This window comes from Ischnura elegans, chromosome 8, assembly GCF_921293095.1.
Source record: "Ischnura elegans chromosome 8, ioIscEleg1.1, whole genome shotgun sequence".
Classification (NCBI taxonomy): domain Eukaryota; kingdom Metazoa; phylum Arthropoda; class Insecta; order Odonata; family Coenagrionidae; genus Ischnura; species Ischnura elegans.
This window is the reverse complement of record NC_060253.1, coordinates 29,584,373-29,602,498: the sequence shown is the minus strand read 5'-3', so window position 1 is coordinate 29,602,498 and position 18,126 is coordinate 29,584,373. Positions and strand designations below refer to the sequence as shown.

The 18,126-nt window shown below is 39.6% G+C and overlaps 1 long non-coding RNA gene across 1 annotated transcript in view; it reads left to right on the top strand.

Annotated features, from left to right (window-relative positions):
• The first annotated feature begins 4,668 nt into the window (after positions 1-4,668).
• LOC124163237 overlaps positions 4,669-18,126 on the top strand; it is a 62,687-nt gene continuing 49,229 nt past the window's right edge. Inside the window, exon 1 of the long non-coding RNA XR_006865738.1 lies at positions 4,669-4,742. This is a non-coding gene — a long non-coding RNA (uncharacterized LOC124163237). The remainder of the gene's footprint in view (positions 4,743-18,126) is intronic.

Here is an 18,126-nt window from a genome sequence, read left to right as displayed (position 1 = left end):
GCACTCAAAGTAGAGAAATTTTGGCATTTTTGGCTGTTTTTGGGATATTAATGGCGATAAGAAGGCACTGATTTTTTTCAACTGATTTTCTATGGCAACCAACAATAAATTGGACATTTTAAATGCTGCAAGTAAAATATTTTCCAATTGTGAGCAGTGGTGCCCGAGGTAAGGCCCCAAGAGTGAGCGCGAGCCACCCCAGGCAGATATTTTTTATGGTTTTACGATGAGTGAGAATGATCAACAAATATTGATCGTATGCAAGCCGCGTGCCACCCAAAATATAGACTCTTTTCCATTCTGTGTCGGTAAACCTTTTTTTACCACAACTAGCCAGATTGCAGTGAAACTTTTCTGGCGGGCATTTGCTTAGGTAGTGAGTGTAGTGTATTGTTTGTGTCAGCAGAAACGTACATTCTAGACAGCAGTGATTTTGGATTTGAAAAAAACAAAATACATTGAAACAAGATTAATGAGATTGATATGATTATGCAAATAGTCCCCATATAAAGCTATCTTTTACTCTTTTTTATTGCAAAAAGCGATTGACTTTTTTCTTTTTTGGATTATTTTTTTTCTATTAATCACGGAAAATAGGGTGGTTTCCAATTATTTTTTATTGTCTAAATCGAAATATTATTACTCCTGGAGTACGCATTTCACGCTTTTAGATTTTTAAATGACGATATCTATTTTTCGCGATTAAATAAGAAGTGAAAATTTTCAAGCGCGAGAAAACGCGATGGCTAAGTATGAATGCTGGGAAAACTCCGTGTGACGTCGTTCTGGTTCCCGCTGCCGCAAGTGAGGTGACCTTGGGGCGAGGCTTTGAGCACTGACACGACTCAGGATGCTAGCAGGGAGCAGAGTACCTTGCTAGTTGGTAGCTCTTGGCTTAAATAAGGATTATTAATACCTTATCAAACGAAGAAAACTTTCCAACCATAGGCAGTTTTAATAGATGATTATTAAGACATGTTTCCCTGAGCTCTGTGCCTCATGCATGCATTGGTAATCTCAGACGATGTAAAACTCCTGACTACTCGTATAGAAACTAGGTCCCTGTGACGTCACGTGGAGTGGCATCGCATGGGTGCCAATCTGGCCTTTTTCAAATGCGGTTAAAATTGACCATTGCCATTTGCCTAAACTGGGATTTGTAAAACCAAATAATTTGTATATTATGAATACACTAATCTTGGGTAACGAATCGCAATCAATGCCTCTCGTTTTCTTTGATGAAGGAAATTGTGCAATAGACAATGAGTACCGTCAATGATTTGCTAAAACCACAAGGAAAGAGGCGATTGTCCCAGTCTATATATATATATCGAGTCCGAATCTGAGGCTTGTTGACAAAATTTCGTGGCATAACATTGTGAAAAAAACTAAAAATAATGGAAATTTTCTTCCTGTTTTTTACTCTGTTTGTAACAACTTTCGAGAAATATGTTCTCAATTCAGATCATAAACAGCCCATACTTTTCACCCTTTGTTTTTTCTCCAACCGACTGTAAAGATCCCAGCAATTATTCAATTTTTACAACGCGTTTATAAACTCAATTTTTGTTTGCCTTGTTTTCCGGATCAAATCTGCAACTCAATTTTAACCCACACTTTCCGGTTATTTGTGAGGATGAAATTTTCAGGATGACACAGAAACAAATGATGATGCATTATTCAAACCCTTATATTAGGATTGGAACTGTATCTCGAATTGATTTCAGAATTTAAAATTAAATCTGGAGTTCAAAAAATGGCCACCGAAATCCGATTGCAGTGCTGCGAACGCTAAAAAAAGGGGAATGTTAGAAAATCACAACAACCAATTGGTTTACATCAAAGTTTATCGAATAATTGAGGGGCCGTATAATTAAAACAAAAGGGGTAAAAGTGAAATAGGAAAAGGAAAAGTGGAAAAAGGAGGAGCTAAATTGAAAACATGAGAAAAATAAGGTAGGAAATTTACTATGTTCTCCTAACATTCCCTGAAGTGGCCTTCAGCCATTTTAAGAAATTATTTATTGGAAAAAAATTGTATAACCAAAATAAAAGTGAAATAATTTTGCTTAAATAAATAATATTTCAAGCTATTGTACAATGAAAAAATGATGAAGAAACTAAAAATCAAACAAAAAAGTCAAAAAGTTTTTAAAATGCAACAAAAAATGAAAAAATCATTGAAAACTCAAGAAAAGCAATGATTTCGTATTGACATCTAATCTAGTCCAATCGGACCATTTCCGACTTCCGATTTCGGTTATGTTTAGTCTTCATAATTTTAGTGCGCATTGCACGCGCTCCCCACTTTAAAAATTCTGATAATTATCGCAGTACTGGATCGATTTTAGTTGCAGGTAGCAGATAGAGAATTATAGTAAAATTCTGAGGAGGCTAAAAGGCAGGCAGTCGCAGTTTTATAGAAATAAATTACACAGTACTCTCAGCTGCCCAAAATTGAAATAGATTTAAATGCAGTTTTTTATCTAGCAGCCACTCATCTAAGTAAATATGGCGAAAGTGGAATTGAAATCCGGTAGGATTTTCCCGCTAAGTGATAATAGTCGATTATAACGAAGTACAATATCGGTAAGGTTGGTGAAAGAAAACTTTTCGATTTCGTTTATAAATATTTTTATTGGTTCAAAAATATTTATATAAATATAAAGCTTTATAGTCTCATTCACTCAAATTACCAGGAGTCACAGTTTTATACAAATAATTACACAGTAGTCTTATTTTTAGCCGCCCAAAATTGAAGAAGGTTTAAATGAGAATTTACGACGGATTGTTTAAACATTTTTTTAATTTTTTAAGTAATGACATAGAAATTTAAGCATATGATGCTACTAGCAGTCCAGGTCGTACGCACGGCACCACAACCGGAGAGAAAAGCCCGAACTTAGACCACGAAGAGGTGTTCGCTCTAGACTTCGAATCCCGGTCAAGGCGAATGATTTTTCATCTGTGGATTTTTCGCACAATTCGTAAGTTCTAATTTACCTGTATTGCGCTTCGCATTCATGTACCACGATACCTGCGCGCGCGGCCTGGCGGGGAGGTCACTTTAAAACCGCGTGGCACTCAAACTGTTAAGATCGAAAATCGAGTTTTAGTTTGGGAAAATGTAGATTGAGGAAATTTAGATCGAGCCTTGATCTTCGAGTTGCGACCTAAACTTGATTTTTCAACTTTGATCTTCATCCTTTCGTTTAATCACAGCTGCGCGTGCGTCGCCACTGGCCTAGAGTAACGTCATCCGTCCCATGTGATAATCTATTCTCTAAGACCGGTAACATGGGAAAGCATGCCCACAATCCACAAGAAAACATAACAATCAGTTGAATAAAAAATATTAGTGAAGCCTAACGGTTCTAGGCTGTGATCCTAAAACTTTAATAAGCAAATGTTTACCGCTAATAATTCACGCGTGTATCCTAACTAGACTTTCTGAAATTTTTTACTACCACTCAAACTGTGTATTTATTGTGTTATTTGGTTGGATGGTAAACATGTTTTGGTACAAACCGTGTTTTTTTAAAGAAAGGTCGTTTTTTTTATTAATCAATCTTTGGGTTCAAATTTCGATTTTTTTATTCCAGTTTTTCATTTCGATAAAAAATCGACTGCTCAAAAATTCGATTTGAATTTGTAAAGCTTACTGTTAATAATTCAAGTAGATTTTTCATACTGCTAAAATTTGTTTATTGTGTGTTTTTTTTTAATTAACTAGCATGCTACCCAGCTATCTCAGGAAGGATTGTACCCAGAGAAGGGGAGACTTAAAACTTCAAACTCATGGTCATATTTGCCTCACAATGGGAAAATATGAAAGAACGTAAGAAAAAAAACAATTTGTGGGAATGTGTGGTCAAAGGACATTGAGGTTATTCTTGGGACATTTACCTATGAACGATGAAGTAGCGAGGAAAAGGAGTATTGGGAACTGGAGGTCACCAAATCAGCCCTCACTTCACACACAGCGCGCACAAAGATAAACAAACATGGCAGAGTGAATGGGGATATTATCGGAAGGTGGGAAAGTAAGCAGAGGTTGGGGAATGGGTGCAAGTCGGTGCAAAGCGCACTTGCAGGGTTCGGTAATGAGAAATCGATGAAAAAAGGACGCATCGAACTCAACCAAAAGTAGCAGTACCGGCTCCAATAGCATAAAATGCGCATATCTACTACTTTGACCGCAATCGGTACAGCCATATAGAAACGCGTCGTGGACAGACAAATAGACATCCTCTTTTATGCACAGAGATAATAAATATATATTTTTACAAAATGTTCTTTTCAAGAACCGTTGATTTTTTTTTTTCAATTTTATCGATCTTTTGGTTCAAATTCATAATGATTTGCTGAAAACTCAAGCTTTTCGATAAAAAAAATAGATTGTTCGAAAAATCGATTGTGATCGACATCATTTTTTCATCACTTCCATCTTATCAGTGGAGAAGCAGCTGGTCTTCTCCCCTGCCCTCGTGAGGCTGTAACTCGAGGACTCGCAGTGCGATATTTTCCTCCTGGACCGCGAGCCGCTCGTCGACGCAGGCGCAGGCGGTGTGGTTCCGCGCCAAGATGGTGACGAGCCGCTCCCCGCGCGCAAACTTGGGCCGGATCTTGAAGTCTAGCCGCACCACGGCACTCTCCTTGGGGGCGCAGGTCATTCCTTCTGCGTGCATACAGCAGCCGGAGTGGGCATCGCACCTGCAAAGCATACGAGGACGAAATACCAGGTGAGTTCAAGTTAAGTAATGCTCCTAATTTTTTTTCAGGAAAGTTTCTCGGTTTTTACACCGGCGTTTCGAACTCCCGACGTTTCGAACAGCGACTTACTGTTCATCCTCAGGGGATCTTCCGAATGCCGTTCTTCTCAGCAGGCTTTCTGAAGCACCGAAAGCGCTTGTAGAATTGTCCCGGTAGCCAATGGCCACCACTAGCAATGTTGTCAAAAAATAATAAAAATAAAAATGACTGTTGTTTGCGTGGAAATTTGGCAATATTATTATTATACTCTCCATCCATGGTCAGGTGTAACCTGATTGGTTCAAGCGTGAGGTGCTTTTCCCGCCATTTTTTTTGTATATACTTAAGGTATTTCATCAATCATTAGTCCAAATCAGCAGTACTTGGAGATCAATAACGAAATCCCTTATATACAACAAAAATGGCGGGAAAAGCACCACACGCTTGAACCAATCAGGTTACACCTGACCACGGATGTATACTTGTGTGTACTTGTGTGTATTGTATGTATACTTGTCAAATTTCGAAGAAAGGCATTCGGAAGATCCCCTGAGGATGAACACCAAGTCGCTGCTTGAAACGTCGGGAGACACGGAAAACATTATCCGGTGGAAAACCTGAGAAACTTTTCTGCACCTGATACGCAGGGAAAACCAAAGATCATACGACTAATTTTTTTTGCACGGCCAAATTTGGACCACTCCGCTGAAGCCTCCATCAACAATCGTTCTATTTTGTTGGAAACGGGATTTCGTCGTATCCATAACAAAGCAGACCACCCGACGTTTCTCGGGATGACCAGGAGTAGAACTCGAGAGTACCCTGAGATGTGGGAAACTTGGAACCTTGTATTCATGGTCACATGGCAGGATTATTAGGAAAAGGAACAAAGAAGGTATGATAATGATATAATTATGTAATAGAAACCAATGGAAAAAAACAGCTTATTAGCAAATCAGCTTGTGGAATATTTCGAAATGGATTGAAAAAGAACATTTCGGGGTAGCGGCGTTAAAAAGGGGGGAGGAAGGATTAGGAGCGCATTTCTTTGGGATGGTGATCTAAAGTTTTCATTCGGTATCCAAACATTGTTTTGATGAGCTACCCAACACTTTGATTCTCACACCCAAAATACTCGTCCATCTTCTTTGGATGTAGTAACCAACGGAATAGTTGAAACAGCCAACTCCTCATCACCAATTCCGTTTGGGCGACACATCCAAATGTATGGGCAAGTCCTTTCCTTCACCTCAGGTTTGAGTGTGTCATCCAAACCTACGATTCTCATATCCAAAGTGTTTTTTTTTTCAGTGTAATACCGGATATTTAGGTCAAAATTTATTAATTCCTAAATCCTTATTGCTATTTTCCGTTGACCCTAGGTATCGAAATACCTGCTCAAAACCAATAAAAATCTTCCTTGGCATTTTATATTTTGTTTTTCGCAGTGGCTCGACAATTCATCATATTACACCAATGTTATTATCACAACACTATCCTCGATATGCCGGGCACATTGGTGAATTACGGTTTGTGCCATTTGTGGTTTGAGTCTCCAAGAGTTGCATTGCCTACCTATAGGTAACCGCAGAGGCGTAACTAGGAATATGATCTGGGGGGGGATGGGATGGCCTGGGGTGGCAACATGAGTCCGGAAAAATTTTTTAAAAAGGACATGCATGGAAATATATTTTACACCATTTTGGCACGAAAGAATTAATTTTAAGCACATGCAGTTATTATATGTCAAAATTAGACAATGGTTTTAAAGATTTTTTTTATTTTTCTGAAGCTTTGGGGGGGATCTATCCCCCTCATCCCCCCATAGTTACGCCACTAGGTGATCGCGAAATACGGAGTTACTAAAATCGCATCTGTAACGGAAGAGCCTTCCAAAACAACGAGAAGTGATTGAGTTTATTTTTGGGGGAAACCAGGGTATCTCAAATATTCATAGGCGCTTGCAGCATGTGTACAGTGAACTGTCAGTGGACAAAGGCACGGTGAGTCATTGGGCAACGTGTGTATCATCATCGCCGCTACAGGGATGATGAAACACAATTTGATCATACAAATAAAATGAGAGAGATAAACTGAAGAAGAGATTAAGAACGTCCTATTAGTTTGATTACCATATTCACATTCGTTTTTATTACAAATTTTTCTTGAGATATGATTGTATAAACAAATGCGCCTTTGAAACAATTCGTTTTTTTATTGGCTTCACGACGAGCCGATATTTATCATGCACTGTTTAGCACCTAGTCAAAGAATTGGCCATTGTGGTGTGGCGTTACGTTGTCAAAATCATGGAAATTTTTAACGTAAGCCCAGACACGAGGAACTCGCAGGGTATTATGAAGATGTAGATGAAAGACTAATGTGACAGTTTGCGGTGGTATTTTCATTACCGGGATAAGTAAACTAAGAGCTTTCTCGAAGTACCGAGTAAACTTTTCCGGAGGATGACCCCCGAATCCCCTTAGCTAATGGGATCCCAGTACTACGTGCAAAGAAGAGCTGCCAGGTATATATCCGTGAAATATCTAGGGGTTAGACTCAATAATGATCTATCGTGGAATAAACATATTCGAGAAATAACCGGTCAAGCCAATTGTAAAATGGGTTTTGTTAAAAGAATATTAGGAAAGTGCGACGACAAAGTGAGAGAAATTAGCTACTTTTCCCTCGTTAGGCCACGTCTAGAATACGCTGCCAGTGTTTGGGACCCTCATGAAAAACGCTTAATAACAGAGAACGCGTGCAAAGAAGAGCTGCCAGGTATGTGAAAAGTCGTTACGATAGTCTTGTTAGTGTAACTGACCTCTTAGATAAACTCGGATGGGAATCTCTGTCGGACCGTAGATTGAAAAATAGACTAAACCTTTTAGATAAATTCAAGAGCAGTGTCTTTTCTGACGAAGTTAACCATATCTTGCGGACGCCAACGTACTACGGAAGATCAGATCATATAAATAAAATAAGAGAGATAGATTGCAGAACAGACAGATTCCGAATGTCATTTTTTCCACGACCAATAAGAGATTATAACGGCAGCAATAGAACTCGTAAATAGATTGCATGACTTGTAGTGTAGCCTACTAACCTATGTAAAACTAAATGCATGTTTCTGAAATTCTATTCTATATTCTATTTCTAACAGCATACAGTAGTATAGTTTGTTATTATACGGGACGTATTTTGGACGGTGTGGTGTGCATGTGGGAGTCCAAATGCATGCTGCTTGCTGGTGATTGATCACCCCCTGCCAAACACCCTAGAGGTGGCTCGCAGGGTATTATGTAGATTTATTGAGCCCCAGTCGAGGGCCCCAAATATCCCCTGAGTACGCCCATATCCGGGCGCAAATTATTTTTATGGCGGTATTCGTCAACACTCACCGGTGAAGCACCGTCATACATGGCTTGATGTACTCCCCCTCCGTGTATAGCTCCCCGATCACCTCCGAAGACTTGTAAGCCCTGGGCTGCGGCCGCTTGCACTTGAACATGAGAGAGTTGTAAAGGTTCCGAGCGTAGCACTTCTCGGCGGTGGTCGTGGCGGCGTTTTGGCGGCCAGAGCCTCGTGCACTTCCCGACAAAGCGAGCAACACGAGGGTGGCGAAGAGGACGGGACGTGTTGATAGAAGAATCGCCATTTGAGCTCTTCCAAGTGACTTCGTTGAACGTAAATGTGTGTGTACGCTAAGTTCACGACTGAAATGGAAAAGAATAAGCAGCATTAGATAACTACAGTAAAATTCGTTCATAACGGGTTCTTTTCTGCGGCCAAAACACGGCCTAATCACTTCGACCTGAAGACGCCTGCTGGAATGCAGGGGAAACTGTTGTCACCAACGCAACCACGACGCGGCGAAACCCGGAAAATGCAGCCTACAGTACCAGCGCACCGCGGAAGCCTTCGCACCAATCAGCTTATGCACCGAAAACGTCGTGTGAACGTCTACCCCAGCAAATGAGTTGGCACCGAGAGGATTAACAGTTAGGGGTAAGAATCCTTTGAGTTATATTTTTCTAAGCGTGTCAAAAGGTATGCCTACCCGGCTTGTTGTTCAGCCACAAAAGTTCTACGCGGGTAGTTCAATTAGTAATTGTCAGGATTATTAGGGAAAGGAACAAAGAAGGTATTATAATGATGTGCTTATGTAACAGAAATCAATCGAAAAAACAACTTATGGGTAAATCATCTTATGCGCCAAAAAAGGTACCCCTGTAAAAATTTTGCAACGAGGGGATTAATAATTACGTGTAGAATGCGCTGTGTCTTGTTTTCCCTTTTCAGCATCTCAAGAGGTATGCCTAGCCGGCAGGATATTCGACCGCAATAGTTATAGGAGCGGAGTTGAATAAGTAATGCATACACTTTTTATTTCACGGCCAATTTCTATTGAAAATATTTGGAATTTCTTGTGGTACTTTTTCACACATTCTCGCTTCGTCTCGTATAGTTACATTAACTTCCGATTGCCGACCGCGATATTAGGAGCTGTTGAAATGGCGTCTGTAACCGAGGTTCGTTCCAAACCACGCGCAGTGATTGAGTTTCTTTCGGCGAAAACCGGGGTATTACACATATTCATAGGCACTTGCAGTATTTCTACAATGCAGTGGATGGAAGCACGGTGAGTCGTTGGGCAACGCGTTTCACATCATCGTCGCCAATGAGAAGATGAAGAAGTTATTGGTCAAGTACGACGTTGGCTACGGCATTGACCGGTGGAATGGTAGCGTGCAGACATATAGGCCCTCCCTTGAAGGTGGCGTCAAGCCGTAGAATTAAATGGATATTTCGTTAAAAAATGTAGTGCTGTGTAGCTAAAAGATTAGGAGATAGCATGGTGTATTTGAACGGTGGGTAAAACAACCACTGTTTTAGGAAAAAAAGTTGAATTACAGATTGAGCTCCCCTCGTGTGGCATGATATAACAAACGGTAATGAGGAAACGACGTAAAGGACGCCCTTGATGCAACCGCAAGTAGCACTACGGGTTTTGGGAGCATGATGTGACTTGGCTTTTGTTTTATTTTACCTGGCTCGGGTGAGGCCATAATCCGGCCCCTTCTTCCCCCGAGCCAGGGACCTACTAACTTTGTTACTACTAACTAACCTATGTGCACCGACTTACTAACTTTGATAGCAATCCGTGCAGCCGTATGGAAACGTGAATACGAAATTCGCTTACAACGAATTTCAGTCGACGATCTTTCTATTTTGTTATATGCCGGCCTCGGTGATGGCGGGGTTAAATCCTCGCACGTCAAACCGAAGGTCGCAGGTTCGAGTCCCGCCTGGGTAGGTTGCCCCTACCCAGGGAATGGTTGTGTGCGATATCCGTTGTGTCATGTTATTTCATCCTATGTAAAAGGCCTTAAATGAGCTGTTTTCGGGGCGATGAAAAAATAAATAAAATAAATACATAAAATATACGGGATTTCATCATAATAACGGGATTTGCCCTAAAAATCACAGGATTGACGGCTAATATTCCTCAAATCGTCTTTGTTTAAGCTACAGGAACATTTAACCATCGTCCTGCACTTTCCATCAAACGGCTGTTAAGGGAAGGATTTTAAGATAGGCAACAAAACTATTTTTCGATGGACACACCTAAGAACAACTGATTTTAAAGTAAAGAACGCCTAAGTAGCGAAGATGGTCGTAATTCCTATATAAGAGATGAAATAATTCACGTGAGACCAAAGAATAGTTCGTAATTGCGGGGATTTCGTATCACCCGAACTCGTTACATGCGGAGAAAATAAAATTGGTGATAATAGTGAAGTCCTGGGGACCAGGAGCTCATCTCGTTATAGGCGGGATTTCATTACATGCGCAATAGATATAAGCGAGTTTTACTGTGTATAAATAGGTAGTCGATACTGAAAAAAAATATTTTCTACTGTCACAACTTCTAATTATCCATTCCCAATAATTGTACAGGCTACATGTCAAAATTAAAACTGTTACAGACATTTATCCAAATACAAATTACTCTGCCTTAATTATTATTCACTTCTACGTGTCTTTCGTATGCCTTACCTTCTTCCAATCACATGGTTTTAAATTGTCCTTGCTTTTTTGAAGCAATTATTATTCCATTACCTTGCAAATGGAAAGGGACAAAAAATAATAATCTTGAGGAAAGCGCACTAAGCGATGTATGCGATATACTATGGTTAATGTATGTATATGGCCGATCAAAGAGGACGGACAAAAATTTACACTTAAAAAACGCAGAAACACATAAAAAAGGGACACTCACAAAAACTAGCAGACGTTTCAACGGCTTGACCCGCTATCTTTGGTGCCGAAGGTGTACTGCCTTCACAGGCAGTTCACCTTCACATCTGCTAATTTTATTTAAATTTCTTTTGCAAATTGGCTGGTTGTGGTGAGTTTTGATCTCACCGGTACAGCAAAAGTATACGCGCCTTCGGCGCTGACAATGAGTGACTTCAGAATAGATGGATTGCTCTCACCTTTTGGCTGCGCTGCGGAAAGTTTTGAAAACCAATTATAAACCACGGGTAAGTGGCAGAAGAAATCAAGCTTCAGCGGGAAGGTAGGTATGGTGCGCCTTCTATGCAGTCCTCGTGTCTATGATGAAATGGCCAAATTTAACCGAACGTTCACCTTAAGAGAGTGTGGTTTGGCTGCGTCTTCCTTTCCTGCGGATGTTGTGCCTCTGTCTGCACAGTCGCCTATGTCCCCAAGTCTCCTATGAGATCATATCCCGATAGCTTTTTTATATACGAAGGTCTTCCTTCATGCGTATAATGCTTGGCTGAAATCGTCCGGCTCAAGTGACTCACCGCGAGGAAGAAGCAATCCCGCTCGCGAGACACTTTTCCCGCTCGCGAGACACTTTTCCCGCTTGCCCATTTATTCCATTTGGGTTTTAGACGCGGCTTATGGAAAGACTTGGTGGAGTGATTTTGTAAACAGGAAGAGCCGTGACGCATTGGTCGCCCAGTGAACGGGTGAATGGAAACGTTCCATCTTCGGACATACAAAGCGGTTCAAGGAAAAGGTACACTAACGTCATTTTCGAAGTGGAATGACCTATATTGGTAATCTGAAACACTAATATCGCAATGGTGGATTCCCGTGTCGACCGCTAAATTTGCCGTCGCCCACAGCATATTTTATTAGGTTTACAACAGTCGCCAGTTGCGAAGATATCGGTTTAAAAAAAGCCACGGGGAAATAAGCCTAAAACGGGGTTGTCAACCATGTATTCACGGTGGAACTTGGTTTTTATGGCCTCAACACGGTTATAACGCTATTCGTTCATATGTCCCGCCAAGCTTAAAGTGTAATCATTAATAAAACATCGGATATATTCGTCAATAGATTTCAAAAGCCTCGTATGTAACGTCGAAAAAAAATTCGGCTCGAACTAACAAGAAGTTACCTTCGTAAAAATGACTAAAATGGACGAAGTTTTGAATTTTTATTAAAATACTGTATTGTGGGTTTACTTATACATTACACTGTATTCGTTGAATGAAAACACTTAATTTTGATGTCTTTAATACATCACCATCATACGTCAACTATCCTAAGATTTGTTTGGCGCAGCTCTCCATTTCTCTCTCCTATCCGCCGACCTTTTTATTACGACTTATTTCTTCTCCTTTATGTCCTTCATAACCTGTCCTATGTAACTTATTCGGGGCCGTCCCTTGCCCTTATTCCCTTCCACTTTTCCTTCAACGATAGTCTTCATCAGGCCATCGTGCCTCATAATGTGGCCAACTAAGTTGTCCCGGCTTCTGCTTATCTTTTCCCCCACTCTTCTTAGCACTTCCTTATTACTTACACGGTCAATCCACTTCAATACATAAAATGTAAATATTGCAACACTAGTACTCATAAATGTAGTTGTATTCGCACAAATGATCTTTTAAAAGTATGTATTTCCTGAAATACCGTAACTTTTTATTTTTCCTGTGTTATTAATTAATTATTCAAATAACAATTTCATAGATTAATGTGCATGAAGCGGAAAAAAATTCGAACAACTGGAATTTTAAGCAAAACGATTTCGTTGGTATTTTGTTTTTGTTGACTTCGTGTTTTGGCTTGTTCCAACACGTTTGCTGCTGCTGTGCTCTCGCTAAAAAGTTTCTCATTTATACCTTTAATTCTCTTGGATACCTTTATTCACCTAGCCACAATATTCATTCCCCCATTCCCAAACCGTTTTGTTTTCACCCACTTTCACTAATTCCACGTCAACCTCTTCCTGTAAATCACTTCGGTGACAAAACATTCATATTTTATCTTAACCCGTTTTAATCTACATCTACATAATACCCTGCGAGCCACCTCTAGGGTGTTTGGCAGGGGGTGATCAATCACCAGCATGCAGCATGCATTTGGACTCCCACATGCACACCACACCGTCCAAAAAACGTCCCGTATAATAAAAAACTATACTACTATATGCTGTTAGAAATAGAATATAGAATAGAAATTCGGAAACATGCATTAAGTTTTACATAGGTTAGTAGGCTACACTACAAGTCATGCAATCTATTTACGAGTTCTATTGCTGCCGTTATGATCTCTTATTGATCGTGGAAAAAATGACATTCGGAATCTGTCTGTTCTGCAATCTATCTCTCTTATTTTATTTATATGATCTGATCTTCCGTAGTACGTTGGCGTCCGCAAAATATGGTTAACTTGGTCAGAAAAGACACTGCTCTTGAATTTATCTAAAAGGTTTAGTCTATTTTTCAATCTACGGTCCCCCAGAGATTCCCATCCGAGTTTATCTAAGAGGTCAGTTACACTAACAAGACTATCGTAACGACTTTTCACGTACCTGGCAGCTCTTCTTTGCACGCGTTCTAACTCTGTTATTAAGCGTTTTTCATGAAGGTCCCAAACACTGGCAGCGTATTCTAGATGTGGCCTAACGAGGGAAAAGTAGCTAATTTCTCTCACTTTGTCGTCGCACTTTCCTAATATTCTTTTAACAAAATCCATTTTACAATTGGCTTGACCGGTTATATCTCGAATATGTTTATTCCACGATAGATCATTATTGAGTCTAACCCCTAGATATTTCACGGATTCAACTGCCTTTAACTGGGTGCCCCGAATGATATAGTTACGCTGTAGGGAGTTATTCTTCTTCCAGAAATCTGGATATGGATATGATTTTTAAGGAGGATGGACAACTTTCAGACGTTTTTTCGTCGTCTGGAGCGTTCAGCAAACCAAAATGTGAGAGAGCAGTAGCGTTGCGTCCACGATGCACTATGTCCCTTCTATTTATTTAGGCATAGGAGTTCCTGCGGTGGTACCGCTCTCCTCGCGCATTTCCTCTCCTCATGAGTGGGCCTTTGTTGGAATGGTGCGACCTCATTTCGTTTTAAATTCTGAACAAGGGTTACTGATATCCCTCAGGATAAAATTTTTGATAGCGTTGACATTTTATGCCACGATCAACTATCAAGTAAGTACCTTCCTCGAGTCTATTCCATCCGCCAGGTTTACTCGTCTAAAATGTACTATCATTTGCAAAAGTCTTGCAACAAATCGAGCGGCGCCACTTTCGCTCCACAAAGATTGTGCCCGGAAATTGTATGGTTATCCGGTGTATGCAACAATCCAATACTAGTCTTCATGGTTCAATGCATGGAGAACGGGTCATTGGGTGGTTGAGGTATTTTGTCATCCTTTTCAGTCTCGGGATTTGACCGCTTCCATTTAAGTGAAATTAATGTTCATGATATTCCCCCAAACACATTGTAGCAATTAATGCAGTAGGAAAGATCGAAGGTAATTCCTCGGAGAGATTTTAAAAAGTTGGTAGCTTGGCTCTTTTTGAGTGATCTCAGCTCTTTTCAGAGAGCTGGAAATCACGAGTCGTTCACTGTGAACATGGTAGACTTTTGTTTACATCTATCGACTCGGGTTGATGTTTTAATACAATATATACGGCATATGATACGAGGCAGCTTTGAAATTCCCAGTGTTTCATCATATAAATATCTGAGCAAACACGTAAAGTATGAATTAGTTAAGCTGATCGGCATTAATCGTTGCGTAAGTAATAACAGAGTTCTCCGACGTCCGTCAATCGGTAAAGATGTATTCCTTTCCACTTATTCAAAGTATGACGAGGAAAACTTAATTCCAGCCTTAAGTCCCATTTTTAATGATTGTCGGATTTCAACAGGTATTGTTTGATAATATGTTCTACAGCTGAATTAGTGTGAATGCGAATAATAACTCTAAGCTGATATGTCGTTGATGATTAAGTTATCTTATTTAGATGCAATCATTTACATATACACTGATGAATTCGGGATAATGTAGGATACTTACTTAGCATTATTAATTGAATTATCTACTTGCATTAAGTAGGTTACATTGTATTAGGAAATGTGTTTGTTGGCCATACGTTTTATGTTTAAGGCATCAGTGGAACTGCAGCTCATTTCATAAAACCTTTCAAGTCGAGTAAGAAGGACGTAAGCAAATCCTAACAGAATTTCTGTTTGTAATGAATGTATACGCTTGCTTCATTAGAAATACAAGTACCGAGTTTGAAACATAATAACAAATAATAATAACTTAAAAAGACGACACCATACCGAAGTCGCGGGCGACAACATCATTGTATTCCTATTGTATATACTAACCAGCCGAAACATAGAGTATGCGAAAGCCTCCGTGCTCAAGTTATAAACATATCAACGAATAAAAGACTAATATACCGAGAAAGTGATTATTTTGATCAAATTCGTTCAAGTGAGAAGCCGTAGCAGAAGCACATGAAGGAGCTCAGTGTTTCAATACCAACAAATAATCAAAATTACGACGTGATAACCTTGAGGTAGAAATAGCTCAGTGGATAAACAGTCGGGCTGATGAGAGGAGGGGCTCGCGTTCAAGTCCTTCCCATCGCCGAAAATTTTTATCCTCCGCACAGCCGTATTTTAAAGTTTTTTTATTTTTGAAATTTATGTTAAGAGGGTACCAGATGTTGCATTGAGCATATTTTGCAACAAATTCTAATTTAAATGACCGTGCGACGGGAATCATGCGTAGTTGGCTCGGTAGGACGAATCAATTGCGTTTTCTTGAAGGAACTCCAATCGGAGTCACTGGTGAATGTAATTCCTAGTGCTATATGGTTTCCTTTACAGGTCCGTAACTGCTCAACATTATTAACCTTTGGAATGAGAACTATCGTAATAATCTAAGGTTCCATATACGTAATTTCTTAAATAGATCAATTTTATCTGATTAAAAAGAAAATTATGAATGATATTTTGCAGCGATTATGCTGCCCGCCTATGTTGTATGCTGCCTATTTGTCATCAACTTGTCGCCATTTCCTACCAAGTTAATTTCTCCAGTAAAGTTTTTCAGAACAATTTTACCCTTTTTCGTTTCGTAAATGAGCAGTGACGGAAACTTTTCTTAGAGATAGAAAAAGATATAAATTAAGTGAAGAATTTTACTTTTAAACCTTAGGCTTCAGTATTCTACAATCAGTGTTTTTTAATACAGTAATTTTGTTGGAAAGAGACAGAATGTGAGACTAGCTTATCTACTAAGTACAATCCTAGGAATAACCTATGCAATGGTAATCCTTAATCGTGCACGCACCACGGCGCTTATTTTTAAATATAGGAAAGGCTTATCTTGAGGTGTTTATCAACTATTTTTCTAGTGCGTATTTTCTTCAAGCAAATTGTGGCATCGACATGTATATATGATAGGGCTACAAATTGGCCCTATTTTCACTATTTTGGAAGTACGTGAGAATCACTTACGGCCTGCAAGTTTTACTCCAGGTAACCTACTTCCTCATCCCTTGCTGGTAAAGTTGGGATAAAGATGTAGGGCAAGACGAGGTGCAGGACCTATTAGCTGACGTAAAGAACTATTTAATGCCAATCAATTAAATATGGTGGAGACGACAGAGTCGTGTTTTTTTTCGGAAAATTGCCAGTTAATTTTTTTCATTTATTAATTCTTCTATATCGAACAAATATTTCAACAACTTAATATAAAGTGTCCTGAACGACGTTGAATCCCTAAAAAAAGGGTTACGAGCGAGTTGATTTCCGTGTTCCTAATGGCGAAATCGTGCCCCCAGCCGGCCTTTTGGGGTTTACCATTGGAAGCCAGGCGTCATCTCACCACTCTTTTAACGGGTAAATATTTTCAATTATCTACTTCAGTCAACTACGGGTACAAAAGTAATCTCAAACGCCGCGACGACTTAACAACATCTACGCTCGTTTACTCAACTGAACATCGTAATGATTTCCTACGTCTCACTCCCGTGTCACGATGACCCGTTCGTGAGTCGTTCCCGAGCGACCATGAAGATTCATACCTAGATAGTGATCATTCAATCTTAATGGTGGCCAGAAATCGACAATGGAGCGAAAGTGGCGCCGCTCGATTTGTTGCAAGACTTTTGCAAATGATAGTACCAAAATCCAAGCACTTGGAAAAAATAAGATGGAGAAGCAGGGTTTAAGTATTGGATCATATTTTACCATGATTTAACATGTCTCGTTGTTGTGCCAGGTGAAGTTTTATGTGTAGTGTATTTTAGAAGGAAGCGAAACGATTGATGATTTACGCAGCGAGAAGTCAATGTTGTTCCACTCGCGGCATCCAGTTACAATGAATGATTTATTGAATCTGACTGACTACCCAGTGGTGACGAAAAACGAGTTTTTCATTTCCTGTCGTATTCGAATTTTGTACTCTGTTAAGCATTGTAAATATATGTAGAATGGCTCAAACAAAGAGAGTATTCCACAAAAAGAAGAATTTACTAGCAGGTTATAAAACAAGTATGGAAGTAAGAAAATAGGTAATTAATCGGATGCTACGTGTGCTGTCAGATGCTTTAAAATACGCAAAAAATAATGCATAATGAACAAAGTAAAATCACCAAAGTATAAAAAGATAAGAACAAGCGTGAGAAAAATCCATCCCGTTAACATAAAGATTCGTGGAACAACCAGACATTGGCGTTTACAGCAGCAGAGAAACTATCTTGAAAAGTTGATCACTTTTTCCCGCAAAGTTTCATCCTGCTGTTTTCTTCCGGAATTCTGTCATAATAAATATTTACCCTGAGTTCGAAGCTCTAAGGAGCCTAAGTGCGAAAATTTGATAAAAAAATGGAGTTTGTCCCCGTGTGGAATTCTACAAAAAATCCTCTTGCAGCTGAGAATGCATACATAGAAGTAAAAAAACAGATGCTACATATGGACCATGTTACTCTATGACAGCGAGGCTTGGAGTTTGACAGCAGCAGAGAAGTCAAGAGTGGAAGCCAAGAAGCATTCAAAATGTGGTGCT